The following is an 8513-nucleotide window of genomic DNA, read 5'->3' as shown; positions in this document are numbered from 1 at the left end:
GTAGAGTATACACTCAGTGAAAAAAGAGATTTAACAGAAGAATGCAAGGCACCAAAAATGGAGCCTTGTCATAATACTCAAGAAAGGGAAATGGACGGAAAAACCAAAGATGTCGTAATTGAACAAACCTCTGTGAAAAGAAATAGACATGAAACATAGCTAAACAAAGAGTATTACTATTATATTTAGAGAGACTTTCATGGAGAGGCTAAGTCTAAGTGCTTTAATGAAGGTTGACAAGGAGAAGCTTCTGTATATAAGCACAACAATAACAATTTGCAGCATGGTTGGATTGTGAGTTATTGCCAATGCCAAGAAATTGAACAGATTGAGAGATCAAAAGTAGTATTATATTTGTTAGAGAGATGTTGAAACTAGACTTAGAGCCTAAAATTCCTATGGTGGGTTTCCTATAGTGGGTTTCCTGTTTGTACTATGATAGTCTCAAGCAAATTAGATACCAATTATGGTTCTAGTGTGGAGAGAAGCCATTGTTATGGCTCCTATGCTTCCCATAAGGTTCAAATGATGCCTCCTTTGATATCAATTTCTTTCTATCATTAGTGAAATAATCTCAGTAGATGCATTGTGCAAGGAGCCACAACCCTTTCTGGATTGTGTTGTCATCATTTCAAGAAGGGGAGGAAATGCCTACTCATGTGCACCTTCCTTGGGGGATCCTACTTTATGCCCTTACATCTTGGGCCATTAACATGTTTCCTTATTTCCAAAGAAGAACTCTTAACAGAGCAAATACAATTTTGAAGCAAACTTCAACCCCATTCACTTTTATTTATCTATCTATATTTATGTAGATGAAATTTTTTGGTTTTTTAAATTTAATTTAGTGATTTTTATTAAGGCTTTTAACTATTCTATGTTTTAGTGTTTTTGGGTGGAATCTAGTGGAACAATTTTCCATCAAATCAGGTTATTTGTTTTATTTTTGAAAATATGTTTTTGAATGTATAAATAGATTCAACAACTTTAAAGAAAACTTGGGGCACTCAATTCTACAAAATTTAGAAATAAAACCTTTGATTCCAACAAATTTCTACTAGATTTAGAATAAAGTTAACAAGAAAATATGCTAGAACAGTTAAACTACTAATTTAATATGCTAGAACAGTTACCCTACCAATTTAATATGCTAGAACAATTAGAATACTACTTTTTATAACTAGTATAGATCCATCTTAACCACAAATCTAGCAAGCACTTAGAGGGATCAAATCTCTTGAGGTACAAATCTCTTTTAGAGTGCAAAACTTGAAAAGAGGTTTGCACTCAGATTTGATCCCTCTTGCCACTTGATAGATCCATGAATAAGATGGATCTATACTAGTTCTATTTATTCCATGTGTATGTTTTCATTATTTAATTGCATTTTGGAATGTATAAATGGATTCAAAACCTTGAAAACCCCTTAAACACTTGAATTGTAGGCTACACAACTTAAACTTACAATTCTAAAAGGTCTTTGCTAGATTTCAAATGACCTAAAACTAGACTTGAAAAAGGACCAAAGTGTAGAATAATGACACTACTTGAAACTTTTTAACCATAAGAACTTATTTTTTCCAAATATATATATGTAATTGAGATTGAAATATTTTACTTAACATGGGAATTAAAATATTCTTAAACCCTTAATTTGTTTCATAATATGTCTTCCACAATTTCTATTTTTTAAACTGAACTGACATCATTGAACTGACATCATCATCTTGGCCGTCTGTGTAATTTAATAGTAGTGAAGACTTCAAGCATTTGTTTCATTATTAGGGTTTCGTTGTACTATATTGTAAATCTATTAATTTTATTTGTCTAACAATAATACCGTTTTAAAAATAATAAATATCGTTTTAACAATAATATCGTTGCTTCATTAGTTGCATAGGATTTACCTGCCACCATGTTTAAATGTTCGAACATGGTTTTGCCCACTTATGGTTTTAAGGGTTTTGCTGGGCTAAAGTTTTGTTACGGTGAAGTAATTTTAAATATTAAGGTTTCATTGTATTATTAAGTATAGGGAATAGATTTGTAACGCTCAGATCACCATAATTTATTACTACAAAAATTACTATAATTTGTACATATTTTGATCGTCTCAACTCATAACAAAGTTAATCAACTAGGGATAGAATTTGTTAACGACATTGCTCCACTCAATGATTATATGTTGAGAAATTGAAACTTTTCAATATTGTGATAAACCTGTATCATGTAAATAATATAATATAAGAGTGAAACCATGTTGCCAATATCTAATGATACAAGTGTAGTTCAATTTCATTAACAGCTTAATATTATAACTACTCGTTAGAGATGACACTAGTTGTAATTAAGAATACTTATTGTTGCTAACAATTAGATAACCGATTACAAAGGATTTTGTAGTTAAAAGAGCTGTGGTGGATATAGAAGGTTTATTTAATCATTATTGATGGCATGCCGAAACTGCCCTCCTCCAGATTGACGGCAGTTTGGGTACAGTGGTGGGTATGTGGTGGCATGGGCAGGACAGACTGCACATCATATCCCAGCTCTCTTCCTGCGACGTGTGCAAACGACAGTACTTACCAAGATGATCGAGGGTGGTGGACAGGTATTACTTTCCATGCAACTGGCTTCTTCCGCCGCGCTTATATTAGGCATCTTAGTCTTACGTCTCGCCTATCTTTTCTGTGGATTTTCGAAATTTCGTTCTCTGCAAGTATGGCTGCACTTCCCTCTGAGGGCCGCCGAACGCGCAGTCAGGGACTGCCTCTGGGGATGCAGGCCGAGGATGAAGGTCTGCGCTATACCCCTATCGACCTCTCTGAGGACTCTGCAGATTTGGGTGACCCCGCAGGGGAGAGGTCTGGAGTTGCACCGCGCAGGATGCCTACGGGTGGCAAGGTTGGCAAGTGGTTGCGGCGGACTGAGGTTGGAGCGGATGAAGATGTGGATGATGAAGATAGTAGACCTCAGGATGTTGATGCCGAAGTAGTCCGTGGTGGGCGCGGGCGCGGCAGAGGTCGCAAGGGACGAGGCAGGGGCCGAGGAAGGGGTCGTGGTCCTGACCGGGAGGAAGGAGATAGTGCAGGGATTCCGGGACGGGGACGAGGAAAGAGGGATATCCAGCGAAGACTGGCGGAAGCATAGCGTGCCTATCTGCATGATACTCATCCAAAAATTCGCCGGATTGTCGACCATCTTGAGGAGGAGGCACTGCAGGAGCAATCCGATCCGGAGATGGAGGATTGGGAGCTTTATCTCCCTGACCCCGGCCACACCAGGGGGAGAATGTCGCTGTATAAGCAGTCCCTTCATGTTTATTGGGGTCTTAAGCGTCTGCTTGCCAAGTCCATGGAACAGGTAGCAGCAGCAGAGATGGTGGACATTGCCCAAGGCAATCTGCAAAAAGAACTGAAGAACCTCGAGTTTACTCTTATGATGCAGGATAGGAAGCTGGATAAGTTGACTCGGCTCATTCGCGTTTCAGGCATTGTCAAGGTGGATCCGGACCTTCTTCAGGAAGATAAGAAGCAGTAGCCTGTTCTTATTTTTTGCAATCTTACTGTAGTTTTTCTCAGCATCGTTTTGCTATGGCTGAACTGTAGTATTTTCCTTCTTTCCTAGACACGTAGTTAACAAACTTATCTTTGAAGTTTGCCTGGTTTCCCTTCGGGGCAGGTGTGGACATGGCTGAATTTCGGTGTTTTTCCTGGGTTTCCCTTCGGGGCAGGTGTGGACATGGATGTTTTTTGGTGTTTTCTCCCTGGTTTCCCTTCGGGGCAGGGGTCTCTGTTTCTCATTGTACATAGTTTTTCATATTAATATATTAAAGAATCATACATTAGCTTACAAAAAAAAAAAGAATGTAGGTAGATTGATTATTATTTAAGATTTAATCTGAATGTTTATTATTGTTTAAATATCATTAATATTCCAAGGGTAAATCATGTCATAATCATGTTAGAAGTTTAGTTAAGTATAATTTTTTTGAACATTAAGGTTTTATTAAGAATTTATTTGTGAAAAAGGTTTCATAATTTTAATTTAGTTATTAATAATTATTAAGTAAATGTTATATATAATATTTTAATCAATTGAAATATTATTTAATACATTAATATATTATTAAAACGTTGATTTATTTTTAATACAAGACACAATACATAATTAATATATTCATTTTTAATATTTAATATTTTATTAATATTAATTATAACATTAATATAATATTAAGACATATATAAAACATTACTACAACATTTAAATAATATTAATAAGAGTTTATTATAATATTAATGACACATTAATATTATATTAATCTATACATTCTATAATGTCTTAACTATAAATTAATATATATATTAACACATGTTAATTATGGTTGATTGTTGTTGACATGGTCAACTATAGTCAACAATAGTCGACATGAATACCTTGGTGAACCATACTTACCATGGGCATCATTGTCCATTTGTAGGTGACCTATAGCAAACCATAATGAACTATATTGAACCATCCTAGATGACCATGGTTGACCATGGAGGCCTATAGTGGATGGCCAGGGTTAACCATAGTCAAACCATGATTAACCTTTAACAACCACCATTGTAATGATAACCATAGTCAAATCATGGTCAACTATAGAAAAACCATAGTCAAAATACGACCAACAATAGTCAAACCATATTCAAACCATGGTAAGCTATAGTCAATCATATTCAACTATGGTTGAACATAGTCAAATTATGGTCAATCATAGTCAAATAATGTTCAACTATAATCAATCATGATCAACCATAGTCAAACCATGGTCAACCATAGTCATACAATCGTTAACCATAGTTATCCATAACTAAAACATAGTCAGCAATGTTCAAACATGGTGAACATGAATAACTATAGTTAATTGTGGTCAATCACAGTCAAAAAATTGTTAAACATAGTCATTCATAGTCAAAACATAGTCAGTGATGTTTAAATAGGGTGAACATGAAAAACTATAGTCAAATAATCATTAAACATATTAAAATCATTGTAAATGATGTTTAACAATAGTCACACATTGTCAACCATAGTCAACCATCGTCAACTATCATCACCATGGTTGACTATGGTTAACTATGATTGGCCATAGTTAACTATGGTCACCATGGTCAACCATAGTTGACTCTAGTTAGCATGGTTGACCATCGTCAATCATGGTTAGTCTAGTTGAACCATGGGCAATCTAGGTCAACCATGATCAATCATGGTAATCATTGGTCAACCATAGTCACCATAATCAACCTTTGAAAACCATGGTCGACCCATGCTTAACTTGGTCAATAATGGTTAATATGGTCAAACATGGTCAACCTAGGTCATCATGGTAAAACATGATTAACCATAGCCATTCATTACCATTATAAACAACCATAATATATCATAGAAAACTATGGTCAACCATGGTAAAATTAGTCAAACCATGTTCACCCATGGTGAACTTGTTCAAGCCATTTTCGCCCATGGTTAAACCATGTTCATTCATACTCAATGTTTAAAAATGCTTAATAATATTAATATTGATATGGTTTAAAACTCAATGGTTTATTAACATGGTTGAATATGTTTGATTATGTTCGATTATGTTTGACAATCAACACTCTTCAACTTTGGTCAAACATAATAGCCTATTATTATTATTGATTAATATTATAGTCAAACAAAGTCAATTTCTATAGTCAATGTTTAAATAGGTGACCATCATCAAACTTGGTCAATCCTATGTTTACCAATTTTAGCAACAGTAAACCTTGTTCCCCCATAGTCATCCTCAATCAAGGTAACTCAACCATATTCAATTATAGTAAACTATGGTTGACCAAATTCAGACATTGTCAACTAAAGATCATCCTTCATTAGTCACAATCAAGATTAAATTTTTTTTAATAATAACAATATTAATATTAATAAAGTTGAATAATAATAATATAGTGTCACACAATAATGGTAAAGAAATATATCCAACGTCACAATGTCACAAACATTGTCGTAATATTACATTACATTGCAATTTATCCAATGTCGTAATGCAACATTATAAAGTTAGTCAACCACATTTAATAATGTGTTTGACTATGTTCGACTATGTTTAATTATGCTCGACAATAAACACTCTTCAACTTTTGTCAAACATAATCATCTATCAATATTATTGATTAATATTAATAATCAAACATGTTGTGATGCCAGAATGGTACATAAGTCTGTACAATGTTGTGATGTGAAAAACATTGTCACAATGTTACATTACATTACAATTTATCCAACATTGCAATGTGATATTACAAAATTAGTCAAACACATTTACTAATGTGGATGACTATGTTTTACTATGTTTGACAATCAACACTCTTTGACTTCAGTCAAACATAATAACCTATTAATATTATTGATTAAGATTAATAATCAAACATAGTCAACCACATTAATATAATAAAGTCAACATTTATAGTCAATGTTTAAATAGTTGACCGTGATCAAACTTGGTCAACCCTATGTTTACCATATTTAAAAATATTCATCCTTGTTCACTCATAGTTGCCCACAATCAACGTAACTTGACCATTTTCAATTATAATCAATCATGGTTGACCTAAGTCAAACATTATCAACCATATTCAACTAAGGTCATCCATGGTTGGTCACAATCAAGATTTAGAAATGTTTAATTATAATAATATGAATATTTTTTTTTTCTAGTTAAGACTAACCTAAGTACCCACGGGGATTTGAACCAGTGACTTATCGCAAGGAGTGCCTTAACAGTGCACCCATTCACCATCAAGCCAAAGCCCCGTGGGCTATAATAATATGAATATTAATAAAGTAAACTAATAATATTAATATTAAGGTTCACTATTATTATTATTATTAAATATTATTATTATTAGTTGACCATGATCAAACTTGGTCAACCTATAAAATTATTATTACTATTAATAAAGTTGACTATTTTATTATTATTATTTTATGATTAAGTATATTATTAATAATAATAATACTATTAATATTAATAGCATTAATATTAGTAGTATTAGTATTAATAAGGTTTATCAATAATGTTAATATTAAGGTTTGTGAATATGGTTTAATATTTAATAATAATATTAGGGTAAATGAATAAGGTTTGATATTTAATAATAATATTAGGGTCTTTGAAGAAGGTCTGATATTCAATAATAATATTAGGTTTTGTGAATAAGGTTCGATATTTAATAACAATATTAGGTTTTGTGAATAACATCTAATATTTAATAATAATATTAGGGTTTGTGAATAAGGTTTAATAAAATTGGCTACTAATAATAATATTGAAGTTGACTATGTAAGATGACCATAGTTAACTATGATCACCATGTTTTACTATAGTTGATGATAGTCAACTAATGTAGCTTGCAGATAACTATGGTCAACATGGTCAACCATTGTTGACTTTGTTCACGCTGGTTGACAATAGTCAACCATGGTCAACCATCAACTTTAGTTAGCCATCATAAGCCATTGTCAACAATGGTCAACAACGATCAACCATGACCAACCATAGTCATATCTCGTTAGCCATAGTCAACCTTCGATAATGATAATCAACCCATGCTCAACATGGAAAACCATGATCAACCACGGTTAGAATGGTTAAACCTCCTCAATCTTAGTCAACAATGCTCAACAATAATGTAACATTATTAAATTCATGTAACATTAATATGTTGTTACATTAATGGTTGACTATGGTCGAACTTAGTCAGCCTTAATCAACCATATTCAACCTTGGTCAACTTTGTCAACCCTAATCAAATTCATCAACTCTCTTCAACCATTGTCAACCATGGTCAACAAATCCACGTCACACAAGTCTGTCATCAACTTGCATAACCAAACTAATAAATGTGGTTGATATATGCTGATCAACTTCCTTTTTCACCTTTTATATGCCAATCGACGTATATCAACCACATTTACTAATATGATTGTGCTAATATTAAGAACCACATGGCCACATTAAATGTTTTCTTTTTTATTAATATATTTTTCAATACACATAAATATTACTTCACACTACATATTGAAATATTTTATTTATGACCCACATTTAAGTTATGTATTAAAATATTTTGAAAAGTATAAGAATTATACATCTTACTTATACTCAAAAGTGAAAATAAGATTTTTTAAATTTTAATTTTATCTCTTTCCGAAGTGAATATAAAGTTATGTTATTTCAAATAGATATCAAAATGTTTTATTTATGGATAAGAGTGAGAGTTGAAGTAAGCTATTTTTACATCTCCTTCATAATGAGTTGTAACGTCAATAATGAATGGAGCGATCACAATGAAAGTTGGATTATTTATGTTATATAATGATTTTAATTAAAACTAACCATATATGTATATTATTTTCTTGTTTTTAACTATAGGAAACATTATTGTTTATTTAGAGAATATTTTCTTTTTATTTAAAAAGGTATA

This window comes from Pinus tabuliformis, chromosome J, assembly GCF_031772625.1.
Source record: "Pinus tabuliformis cultivar Carrire ecotype Pingquan chromosome J, CPIR1, whole genome shotgun sequence".
NCBI lineage: Eukaryota > Viridiplantae > Streptophyta > Pinopsida > Pinales > Pinaceae > Pinus > Pinus tabuliformis.
The sequence above is the reverse complement of the archived record's forward strand: the minus strand, read 5'-3'. Positions refer to the sequence as shown.